This window comes from Tamandua tetradactyla, chromosome 8, assembly GCF_023851605.1.
Source record: "Tamandua tetradactyla isolate mTamTet1 chromosome 8, mTamTet1.pri, whole genome shotgun sequence".
Lineage (NCBI taxonomy): Eukaryota > Metazoa > Chordata > Mammalia > Pilosa > Myrmecophagidae > Tamandua > Tamandua tetradactyla.
In genome coordinates, this window is record NC_135334.1 from 63,273,228 (window position 1) to 63,286,611 (window position 13,384).

Below are 13,384 nucleotides of genomic sequence, written 5' to 3' on the forward strand. Positions count from 1 at the left end.
CTTTGTAAATTGTATAATATAACATATTACAAAGCAAAGAAAGAAGAAAGCAATAGTTTTCAAAGCACTCTTCAACAAGTAGTTACAGGAAAGATCCCAGAGTTTGTCAAGGGCTACCATACCATCACCTCAGATTTTTCCTTCTAACTGCTCCAGAACATAGGAGGCTAGAAGGAATATATATATATATATATATATATATATATATATATATATATATATATATATATATATATTTTTATCATCACAATCAGCTTTTATTTTCTTTTTTTGTGAAAAATAACATATCTACAAAAAAGCACAAATTTCAAAGCACAGCACAACAATTAGTTGTAGAACAGATTTCAGAGTTTGGTATGGGTTACAATTCCACAAATTTAAGTTTTAATTCTAGCTGCATTAACATATTGGAGACTAAAAGAAATATCAAAATAATGATTCAACAATCATACTCATTCGTTAAACCCTACCTTCTCCACACAGCATCAGTTTTGTCTCATTCTATCAGCCATAACATGTTATAGGCCAGCACAGATTCAAGGGAAGGAACAACTACAAATCTGTGTCCAACTATAATCCACCACAGTCTACCCTCTGGCCATAAAACACTTACATTTATCCAGGAATGTCAAGTGTTTTAGTCCCCTCTCAAGATAACCAAAAGTCTTATGCTGTTATAGCACCAAGCTCAGGCTCTCAGTACAAGATATCTTTTCTAAATCATGTCTGAGTGTGCACTAGGCTCCTTATGGTAGGCTTTTCAGTTATGTTTCCCCAAATGCAGAGACATGTAGACCAAAAAGACAAGTTGTCTGCCCCAAACAAACTCAAAATCAATAAAGGTAGTGATAGAATAAACTCAGTAGACACCCTCAGTCCCTCTGTTTCAAAGGCAAGGAATGTATATTTATTTGGAGCCAGTTCCATTCCTTATAATACTTCTCTGAGGTTCTTAGCTCTGGCCTCTGAGCCATCCTTTCTTTTCATTAATAAATGGTCCATATTTGTAGCTGAGGAGCTTTGTCTACCTGATTTCTGCTCATAGAAATTTGAGGATTTAGAATAATCTTTGCATTTTGAATTTTTTTTTTTTTAAGCAAAGCTGGTGTGTATTGTTCTAACAACTTATAGGTTTCTGGTGAATCATGTTTAGGTATACTATATTTAAAGAAAATCACATCTGCAAATATTTCCCCTTGTCTACCTTGGACTGCAATTCAAGATGAGTCGATGCTCTAAAGATATGCAGAAACATGTTGTTTATCTGAGATTACCTATGATACCGATAACCTGGTAACAATTACTGTAGTAATTGGATTTGGATCAGAGAAGCAGAACACTATGAGTGTTATGAGAAAGAGATTTGTTTTAGAAATTAAAGCTTAAATAATTATGAATGGTCCTGAAAAGAGAGTTGATGTCCAGAGGAAAAAAAAAAAAAGGGTAAGAGAAAATTCCCTAATCAGTCCTCCTGAAATACTGGTTTAGGTGTAAAAGCCATAGTTTTAGGGAAAATCTGGAAAGTTAGGCCCATCCAGCTGATCTCTGAGTAGGATGACAGAGGGGAGCTGTTGGAGAATAATGTTATCTTTGGGTTGGTGGTGGACCTTCACAGGCCTAGTCGTTGGATAGAAACTCTAGATATGGGTCGGAGAAAGCAAAGACAAGTTGGAACCCACAAAGAGCTCTGAATCTTTCTCTCTCACCACGTAAAAGAGATAAATCAACCCAGATCCTACAAGCACAAGATCTGGCTTGCGCATCTATCTTGCACCAAATATAATCACAACAACCCTCATAGAATAATGGCAGCCTTGCATTTCTGCCTTCCAAACTGAGCACTTTTTTTTTTTCTTTTGGCCAACTCTAAATTGGAAACACAAAGAAGGGAATTCTGGGATGGGTAATCCAGGTTTTGAACTGTATTAATTTAACATAGTACACAATCACCATAATAAATATCATTGAGCACCTGCTCTGTACTTGATTCATGAATAGGCAGCCTCCAAACCACATGTGGAAAGGAGCTCCACCTAAGGGGTAGAAAAAGGTAGCTTATATGGTGAACATGAAAGAAAATGAGGAACTATTCTAATTGACTGATATGGGGGGACTTTTACAAAATGAGGAGCTATAATGATTGACTAGAATGGTATACTTGTCCCTTCTTTTGAGCTATCTCTACTGACCAAGACTGGTTCATCACCACTTATTGCTTCTTTGTAATTCTGTAGGCTGCATTTCATTATTCCATTTTCTCAAAAGCCCCTGCAGATCAATTGTTTTATCCTCTGGAAGTACTTTCACTGAAGGGGTTCCCTCCTGACAGTGTCCATGAAGGTGGCCATTTAATTTTATTTAGCACCTCTTTAAACCATTTTCTCAATGATCTCATTGGCAACTTGACCAAAACACTCCATTCACCACCATTGTTTTCTTGTCAGGTAACCTTATTAGTTTAGCTTTGTTCCTTTTTTTCTTTTCATTTTTCATGTTTTTTTTCTTTTCTTGCTTGCAGTGAGGCATATTGAGTGGCTGTTCAATTACATTTAAAACCTTTGGAGTGGGGTTAAATACTCAGTTAAGTGGATTATGGGCATGCCTCTGTCTCTCTGAATAAGGGTGTCTATTATTCTTAGTTTTATTTATTTATAGTCTCACTCCACTAGAGATACTCATTTCTATCTCCTTTTATTTTTGATTAGCTATTTTAGGAGCAACCATCTATCTCAGATGACAAGGAATTCGACCAGAATCATGAAACAGAGTTTATCTAAAAAGAAAAACACAGACTGAAATTCACAATTAAGAGCATAAAACCAAAGCATACTAGTTACCCCTGTGTTCTTTTAAACAAGATCCTAAGTCAGGAAATAAATCTATCCATTGAAATGTTTGAATGTCACCAATATCTGAAACACCTTGATTTGGTCCTTTAAAACATTTTTGTTATTTATTACTGTGTCAGTCTTACTAACTTAAGATCAACATTGTTTATTGTGCATTGGTAGTCAGGGTATCTATAGCCCATCTGTTTGAAAAGACCACTAATGCTAAGCTGTAAACTTCATCCTGATGAGCACTGAAGGTGGTGTTAAAACTCTGTCTCGTAACTTAGATACAGTTATAACTGCTTCATATATATAACATATGAACATAGGTCATATGTTTCGATGGAGGGTATGATGGTGTGCATGAAAGATTGGAGCTCTATATCATGAAAGATCCAGAGATTGGGGATACTGTCCCCCTTTTGTCATCTTGAGGCCTGATGTACAAAAAAATCCTAGTTAGTTTTCTGACTGGCTTTTAGGGAATCAATATTTATAAGATCATAGGACCCAGTCCAGTTTACAGGTAGGAAACAAAACAGTCCAGTTATCTGCAGTTTACAAAGGGATGCAGAATAGCTCAAGCAATGAACAGGAGCAGAATGGATAATCCACTAGAGTATGTTTTCTATTGAAACACAAAATTTCTCTCTATAATCACCCTCTTTTTCATTAAAGATAACCCCAAGGAAGATTATTCTTGTTCATAAACCAAGGCTCAGTTAATTAGATTTGGCCTGATTTTATATATATAGGTGCAGTAAGAATGGTGATTTACCATATAGGACTCTTTCGCATTGCTGGTAGTTTTCATAAGGAACCCAGATTTGGCTTTTTAAAGCCTCTCAAGACTAGAAAGCCAAATCAAGAACTTGATGGCAAATTTCACGTGTTGTAACTATACATTTGGGTGAATTCCTCTTTCTCAGTGTTCCAAAAGTGTCATATAGTTCCTGCGCCTGACAAAAAAATAACCTTCCTTACTGATCTATAATGCTGGGAAACCTGGAGTCAGGTACCAGACAGACTTTTCCAAGAGGATTTTGTAAGCATTGGCTCCATAAAGTTGACCTTAAAGTCTCTGGTCATGTCTGATTAAATGACTGTCATTCTAAAACATGGCATTCGGGGAAAGCCTTGGTTATATAACTAGGGTCTACAATTATATGTTGTTAAAAAGGACAGATTCTGATTGAATTGTGCAAATAATTATTTTGACATAAAGCTAATAATAGGAGTTTCCAAATTCTGGAGGAATAAGGCAGGGAGAAAATATAAATATTTTATGAATTATTGATAGCTTCAGAAAAGAGTAAAGGATTCCTTGTAAGTATCTATAATAAATGAATGGATAAAGAAAATCTGTTATATCCATCCAGTGGAATATTATTTGGCTGTAAAAAGAAGTGAGGATCTGGTATATACTACAAAATGGATGAAGCTTGAAGACATCATGTTGAGTGAAATAAGCCAGATGCAAAAGGACAAACATTGTATGAGCTCTCTTAAAAGAAATACTAAAATTAAGCAAGTTCTTGGAGACTGAAAGCAGAATAATGATTACCAGGGGTGAGAGGAGAGGGAAATGGTGAATTATATTCAATGATTATGAGTTTTGGTTTTGAATGATGAAAATAGTCTGGAAATATTGGTGAAAGTTGTACAGTATTATCAATGTTCTTAATATTAAATAATTAATCATTTATAATGGTTAAATGATTATTATGTTGTGCATATTTTACTACAACTAAAAATAAAAATATTTTAAAAAATAAAATAACACCAGTAACAATCCAAATAAAGCCTATAGTTATTCTTTGTTGGTTTGTTTAGTCCTAGGTTCTGCTATATCTTGTGTTCACAATCTCATGAAAACATTAACTTCTTCACTAGAATTCTGAAGAGGTTTGACTCCACTGTTATGGTCTCAAGGGTAATTTAGCAATATCATTAGAGGCCTGTGTCCCAGAATACTTGTCAAGCCCTTTCCATGGGTCTCTGAGACAGTTATTTCTGTTGAAGATGCAACATTCTGGCCTGTATCTGACTACAAGTGTTTTCAGGGAAGCATCAGAATAAAAACTATCCATAGTGACAAAAGACTTATAATGGCCATGATGCACTTATTATTGTTCTATAAAAATTAGAGATCTGATGAGATTTCACTAAACTTTTCTTTTAGAATAATAGAAATCATGACCAATAACATTATACTGTTGTCTTATATCAGGTAGATAAGTTCGAGGGCACCCCCATGGGCTGTGAGGAATGAACAAATAACTACGAACAAATAACTACGAACAAATAACTACGAACTTTATATCATTTTTGAAATATTTATATTTATAACATTAAGGAGGTTAGAATCCCATTCATGATGGTTTGGGACTGTGTGTATGATAGAAAAGCATCTTAAAGCTAATCCATTCCAATGGGTGGGAACCCATGTAAGTGGAACCTTTTGATGAGGCTACTTCAGTTAAGGCATGCCCCACCTCAATCAGGATGGGTCTTAATTCTATTACTGGAGTCCTTTATATGGGAATGAAATTCAAAGAGAGAGATAGCCACAGGAAGCAAGAAGCTGAAATGGTACCTGAAAGAGAAGAGAGAGACCAGGATATGCAGCCATATGTTTGCCATATGACAGAGGAGCCAAATTTCACTAGCAGTGAGCCCCACAATACTGATCTTCAGAAAGAAAGTATCACCTTGAAGATGCCTTGATTTGGACTCTTTCCCTTCTTCAAACCTTAAGTGAAACAATTCCATTATTTGATTGGAACCATCTCATGGTATTTCTTGAGCAGACTAGGAAACTAAAACAGCATGCAACTTATGATATGCCAAACTAACAATTTCTATTACCTCTATTTTTATAAGGTGAATGAACAAATCCTTTGTGATTTTCTAGAGGTCTTCTGAAACGCTTGAAGCCAGTTTTAGATCAAGTAGATGTCATAACCTTTTGGTTTTGGAAAGGCAAAATGCCAGATTGAACATTTGTTAAATAGGAAAATAGGTCACTGTAAAACAATATTTGGTTCCCTATTTAGCCAAAGTGACTTTAAAAGATTTTATTGGCAAATAGAGGAGTTAACATGATTTTTTAAAAATAGTTCTTTCAAATGTGAGAAGACTTGTTCTCTAAGAAAATAAAGGATGAAAGTCTCAATATAAAGCACAGGAGATTAATCTATGGAAAAATTATTCAGGGAAGATTACTCAGATGGTTAAAAAAAAAAAACTTTTACAAATTCTCACTAAGCCCTATAATCCAAGAAAATTTTGTCATTTTATCAGCAAGAATACCAAATCCTAGTTTTGCATGAAGATATTATCTATAAGAAAATCTTATAAACCTATCAAATCATAGACAACCTTGATCACAACTAATAATAAAATTCCCTTTTCAAAAACCTTCTACAATTTTCTATATCCATTTAGGTTTTGTTGTACACACTCGTCCCTCACTCTATAACAACAAATCATTTTACTTTAGTACGAAACTGCTTTCTCTTTCTTTAACTAAAACATGTCCTGCATACTTTACATATTTAACTTAGCAAAAGTCTTGAAAAATGTCTTCAAATTAACATCCTACAAAACACAATTGCTCTTGAAATAAAGGTTGTCAGAATAATAACTAAGTTAGATTAAACACAAGCTCACATTTTCATCATCTTAAACATCTAGTGGATATAATTTAGGTTTGTCATGGTTAGGGACAGGTGTCAGCTTAGCCAGGTTGTGGTACCTGTTCATCTGATTGGGCAAGCGCTGGCCTGTCTGTTGCAATGAGGACACTTCATAGGATTAGGTCATGATCACGTCAGCTACATCCACAGCTGATTCCATTTGTAATCAGCCAAAGGGGAGTGTCTTCTGCAATTAGTGATGCTAAATCCAATCATGGGAAGCCTTTTAAGGAGGACTCAGAGGAGACAGGTTGCATTCCTGCATTGGCTGGTGAGCCTCTCCTGTGGAGTTCATCCAGGCCATCCATTGGAGTCATCGGCTTCGCAGCCTGCCCTGTGGATTTTGGACTCTACGTTCCTACGGTCACGTGAGACACTTTCATAAATTTTATATTTGCAAGTGTTCCCTGTTGATTCTGTTTCTCTAGAGAACCCTAACTAATACAAGGTTATTTGATCAGTAAACCTGTATAAATTTAGGAAGAATATATCCAAACAAAAGAAAATTATATAAATATATTTTACTTAACATTGATAATTCAGAAAACATAACTGCTTTTATGTAACTAACAACATTAAACTGGTTGTTTGCTACAAATTTACCTAAATTACATGAATTTGGTTTTTTAAAAAACATTTGGGTTTAGTTCTACAACTACTCTTTTCTTTTCCATTGGAAATATTATAAGTTTGATCACCTTAATTTCTAGGACTTTAGAGTATTTATTTATTAAGCACTTATCTTTAAACCAATTTGAATAGAGCTCTTTTAAGGAATTTTATAAATTACTTTTGCAATATCATCTAAGGATAGGAAAATATCATACATAAAACATACTGGGGTAAACAAATAGCTTATTGCTTCAGTATAAAATGTTTTAGTCATAAGCAGTACATTAAAACACAGAAACGCAGATGTAAACACACAGAAACATAGAAATACATAACTCGTTAGTCTATACAAAAGGTTGCTTTCTATATAAAAGAGTGGTTGGCCCTGCCCTACTCATATTACTCATATTGTTATCAGAATTTGTTATTGGAAAATGGGACAAGTGGAGGTTAATTTCTCCATAAGAGTGCTAAAGTTTTCCTATCAATATTTGTGGAGGAGACTTTTAAGATTGTATTTGCCTTGATGTGTAATCTTACAGAGGCTATGCACTATTTCTCTGGCCAGTTTGGCTCTTAGATTTATTGTGGAAAGAGAGATCCTATAGGTCCCTTTAGAGTCCAGTCAGCTTTTGCCTTCCAGGATTGAGTATCTGATTTTCAGGCCAACGTGTGTGCAAGCTGATATGGGTCAGGTAACCTTGGGTCATATGCACTCAAAAAATTATAAATTCTATGAATAACTATGCCTCTGAGCTCTGTCTTTCGCCATGGTTAAATGTGGTGGTGGTAGAATGCTAGAGTCTGTTTAGGATTAATCATAAAGGGCATCTGTCTCATTTCCTTTTTTCCTCATCTTCCGAGTAAAATGGTAAATGAAAAAGAAAAGTAGTAGATTCAGTCATAAGGCAAAGGAGGATTAGGAAAAGGGGCTGAAGGCACAATCAGTCAGCTTAATTTGCCTACAGTCTTTGTCAGTTGTCTTGACTTCTCATTTATTAAGTTTCATGTTGTCTATTTTAAAACAACAATTATTTATCTTTAGAGACCTCCAATGCCTGGGATCAGCTGCTTTTCTTCTGAACTTTTCTGTGATAGTTCTCATTCATGAGTCTCTTTCCCCTGATGATGGCAAATGTACGTTTGTGAACAAACTAAATTGTACAAGTGCTTTGTTTGTACCTTATTTGTTAACATCCCATTGCCTAAAGAAGTCACATGGTGGGACCCAGGGGTGAGGAATCACACTGCACAGATAGTGGGAGAGTGCTGCAAAATTATTTTGCCAAATGGCATAGATTTCAGAAAGAATAGACAACTGGGATCAGGAATGTGAAGACCATAAAACATTTCTATGCCAGTGGTTCTCAAACTGAAGTATGGAGTAAGGTCACTTGGGAAGATTGCTAAAAACGTAAAATTTGGGCCACTTCCAAAGTTGAAGTTCCCTTGGTCTTGATTTAAGCCCAGAAATAAACATTTTAACAAGTACCCAGTAAATTCAGCAGCAGGTAGTTCTAACTTACACATGCAAACACACATGCTCACACACATACACACGTACTCCTCTACATACCTTTTTTGTCCTCTCTAATATATAGCCCATCAAGTGTTCTCATAGAAATACTTTATTTAATATACCAACACAGGGCATAGTATGTATTTTACATCTTCAATTGTCTTTTCTTCTCTATAATGCAGTGATTTCCTGATATTGAGAGAGAGACAAATAGAGTTGGACTTGCCTGGTCAACTTTCTGCTGATAATTTTCTAAAAGAAGAAAGGAAAATCACCTTGGAAACATGATTTGAGATGTTTTCAGGGTTTGATTTTTTTTTTGTTGCTGCTGCTGATAAGATAATGGCAGGAATGTGAATTTTAGCCCTGAATGAATAACTGAGTGTAGAAGAATTCATAAACTCATATTTAACAAGCGTTTACTAAAAACTTGCTTTCTATCTTCCTTAAACCTATAAAATGTGGTCATGAATCATTGCTATAATATAAAACTTAGATTTTTGAACATATCACAGCATATGTTCCCATGTTGATTAGAGAGTCCTGATGTTGTATAATTATTTTCAAAATAACATCTCTAGGTATATAATTAAATATGATTTGCATTTTATACTCAGCAGTATTTTTCATTAACATGAATTAAAAATTAGGAGGAAGAAGAAATCCTTTTTAGGTAACTTTCTCAGATTTTTTTCTTAGGAATATATAGTCATGCATTAAAGATCCCCCTATTTCAACAAAATCAAAATCAGAAAAGTTCCACTATCAAAAATGTATTAATATCTTACTATGTTATAGCTAAGTGGTTAATACAAAAGGGAGAATGTGGAACAGTGGAAAATAGGCAGTACAACTAGGTTTGGATTCTTGGTTAGCTCCTATGGTGGTTTAAAAACAGTTTCTTAAATCAAATCTGTTCCTGTAGTTATGAACCCATGGTAAGTAGGAACTTTGGATGAGGTTACTCCCATTAAGGTATGGCTCAGCCCAATCAGAATAGGTCTTAATCCTACTACTGTAGTCCTTTATAAGTGAGATGAAATTCAGACAGAGAGAAAGCCACAGAGGGAGAGGCCAGATAATGGACATAAACAGAATTTGGAAAAGAGGGGAGGGATCAGGAAATGCTGCCATGTGCTTTGCCATGTGGCAAGCCAAGGAACAAAGATTGCTAGCAACCAGCACCAGAACACTGGTCTTCAAAGAGAAAGCATTATTTTGATGTCTTGATTTAGATTTTCTTTTAGCCTCAAACCCATAAATAATAAATCCCCATTGTTTAACAGGTGATCTCATAGCATTTTCTTGGGCATCCTAGGAAACTAAAACACATTTTAGTACCAGTAAAGGGGTGCTGTTTTTGCAAGTGCCAAAAATATGGAAATAGCTTTGGAATTGGGTAATGAATAGAGGCTGAAGAATTGTGAGGTGCTTGATAGAAAAAGCCTAGATTGCTTTGAAGAGACTATGGCTAGATATATGAATGCAGAAGTACTTCCAATGAGGCCTTAGAAGAAAGGTTGAACATGTTATTAGACACCAGTGGAAAGCAATCCTTGTTCTAAAGTGGCAGAGAACTTGGTAGAATTGAGCTCTGAAATCATATGGAAAGCAAAACTTGAGAGTGATGAACTTGGATATTTAGCTGAAGAGATTTCTAAGCTAAGTGTAGAAAGTACAGTTTGGTTTCTCCTTGTAGCTTACAGCCAAATGTAAAAGGAAAGACATAAGCTGAGAATGAACTCCCTGGGCACAAGAAACCAGAAATTAATTGTTTAGAAAATTCCAAGTTTCTAAAAAATGAGTCCCCAGATAATAATGCTCCATGTGAGGGTTTAACTGGACATGGAACCAGTCAGCAATTTCTATGGAAGTCAGAACTGGAAGTTATCCAGGAGAAATCTGTGGAAAGTTCTTTTGCCTGATGATTTGGACCCCTGTGAACTGCAAGCAAAACCAACAAGTTCCTTTTTGTATAATTTGTATAAATAGAACCACTTCATCCTGGAATAAAAGATTCAAAGAAGAAAAAATAAATAAAAGAAAAAAATCACTTCAAGGGCAGAACCATGGAAACTGAGGTCCAGACAGAAGATATCTGCTTGACCAAGAGAGAGGGCCCACCCATGTGTGTGGAAAGAGTTTGTCTGCCTTAGGGCTTGGAGAGGATATGCCTTGTGTCCCATTGTTCAGAGAGTGCTGTTACCCCAGTGCTTGAAGAGAGTGGAGTCTGCACCCTGCATGCAGAGAGCCTGGCCAACATCCCAAAGTTTGGAGAGGGTAGAGCCTCCAACCAAATGTACAAGGAGAGCATGGTCAGTGCTCAAGCAGTCAGAAGGGGTGGTGCTGCTGCAAATAAGTCCTGGAGGACAAAATATCATTCCATAAATGACTCTCAGACTTCGCAATCTAATGGAGTATGCCCTGCTGGGTTTTTTGTTTGTTTGTTTTTTAATTGTTTGGGACTTGTGAGCCCTTTTTGTTCCTCCTCTTTTTCAAACATTCATGGGAATGTTTGTCCTCTGCCCGTCCCTTCATTGTATGACAGAAACAAATAACTTGTTCTCTGAGTTTTACGGGCCCATCAGAGGAGGGGAACTGTGCCCCAGGACAGACCGCTTGTATAATTTATTTTGATGAGACTCTGTAATAAACATTATTTCTGAAATTGATTAAAGCCTTTGGGATATTTTGTATCAAGAAAGGTAATGTCCTTTTAGGGTCTAGAGAATCGAGTGTAGTGGATTGAAAGTATATGTACCCGAGAAAAACATGTTCTTAAAACTGATCCATTCCTGAGGGTATGAACCCATTTAAGTAGGACCTATGGATGAGGTTACTTCAGTTTTTGTAAGGCTTGACCCAACCAGAATGGGTCCTAATCCTGTCACTGGAGTTCTTTATAAGCAGAATGAAATTCAGAAAGAGAAATCCACAGAGGGAACAGCTACAAACTACATCTACAGAATCTAGAAGAGAAGGGAGAGATTAGGAGATGCCACCAAATATCTTTCCATTGATAAACTAAGAATCAAAGACTGACAGTGGCCAACCCCAGTATACCAGTCTTTGGGGAGAAAACATTGCCTTCATGCCTTAATCTGGAGTTTCTTTCAGCCTCAGATCCATAGATCAATAAATCCCCATTGTTTACCCCAACCAATTTCATTTGCTTGAGTAGCCTAGGAAATTAAAACAGCCTTTTATTGTTGTGTAATTATAGATCTGTTTCCCTACCTGTAAAATTTGGGTAATCAAAATTATATCACAACCCTGTACATTTGAGATAATATACATATAAACTTGATACTTATAAGCTATCTGTAAATTATTGTTATTTCAAGGGAACTCTCAGCCTTCCATGATGGGTTTTAAGCTCTAAGTTTTATGACAAGACTTTTCCATCATCAGGAAAGTTTGATGTAGAATGCATTAGTCAAGCAGATAATAAATCTGAAGATAAAATATGGTGTAATGTTCCACATATGTCACTTTGAAGTATACCAACATGGTCAGGTATAAGAACTATATCATTTGAGTTGAATCAAGTCCAAGCTCTACTACATAGAAGTTATACTACACACTACTTTGGATAGCATAATGAACTGCTTTTTGCCTTAGCTTCCTAATATTTAGGTGGAATTAGCTTTGTTTTTAAGATCATTATTATGACGGTAAAATTCCATAATATATGTAAATCATTTAGCTCGTTATTATAGAGGCAATTTAATGTCAATTTTGTTAACATTACTATCATCAATATGATTATTGTTATTAATATTGTTCCAACCTGGTTTCTAATATTAACTTGTTTACTTTCTAGCTTAATGAACACAGCCAATTCACATAACTTTTCTGACTTTATCAAATATATATGATGATTAAGGCAGTTAATTTATGCAGAGGTCTTTGCATAGTGCTTACGACATGGTGGGTGCTCATGTCTTCTTTTTTGTCACCCTTCTTCATTTTCATGAACAGGAGAATGTTTTAAGTTTGTTTTGAAATAGAAAATATCAAAGGGAACTGGATATTCTGAGAAGACATGTTGGAACAAGTAGGATTTGAAATAGGTCTCCAAGGCTTAAATGGCTTTCAGACAGATGCAGATCAGTAAAGTAAACAGGAAACAAGTGTTGAATGAAAGGAGAAGAAAAATACACGTATTGGGTAAAAAGGATATAACATTGGACTGAATGTACAGAAGATACTTGGAACAGTACACTGGAACAGGAACAGAAAGCTGTGGTCATTTCTTATTTCAGCCAATTTTTAGGTATGTGACTTTTGATAAATCACTTAGGTTTCCAGAGTTTGGATTCCACATGTATTATACATAAGGGATTTCAGAAATACGTATATAGGTTGGGAACCTCCAAGGACTATATGACATGTGTGATCTCTGAAACTAACCATGTTGTAGTTTACCAGGCTGCCTTGACAAAGACTGCATGATGGGTTGGCTTAAACAATAGGAATTGTTTGTCTACGGTTTTAAAATTAAAAGAATTCCAAAATAAAAGTACTGGCAAAACTTTCTATCTCTCCAAAGATAAAGCCTTATGAGCTAGCTGCTAGCCATCCTTAGGGTTCCCTGCCTTGTTTTTTGCCACCGGTTACATGGCAGTATCCTCTCATTTCCAGCTTCTATGTCTTCAGGGCTCTCTTTTCAAGGCCTTTAATCATCTGGATTAAGTGTTTCCTGGCTTAGTTTGCTACACAAA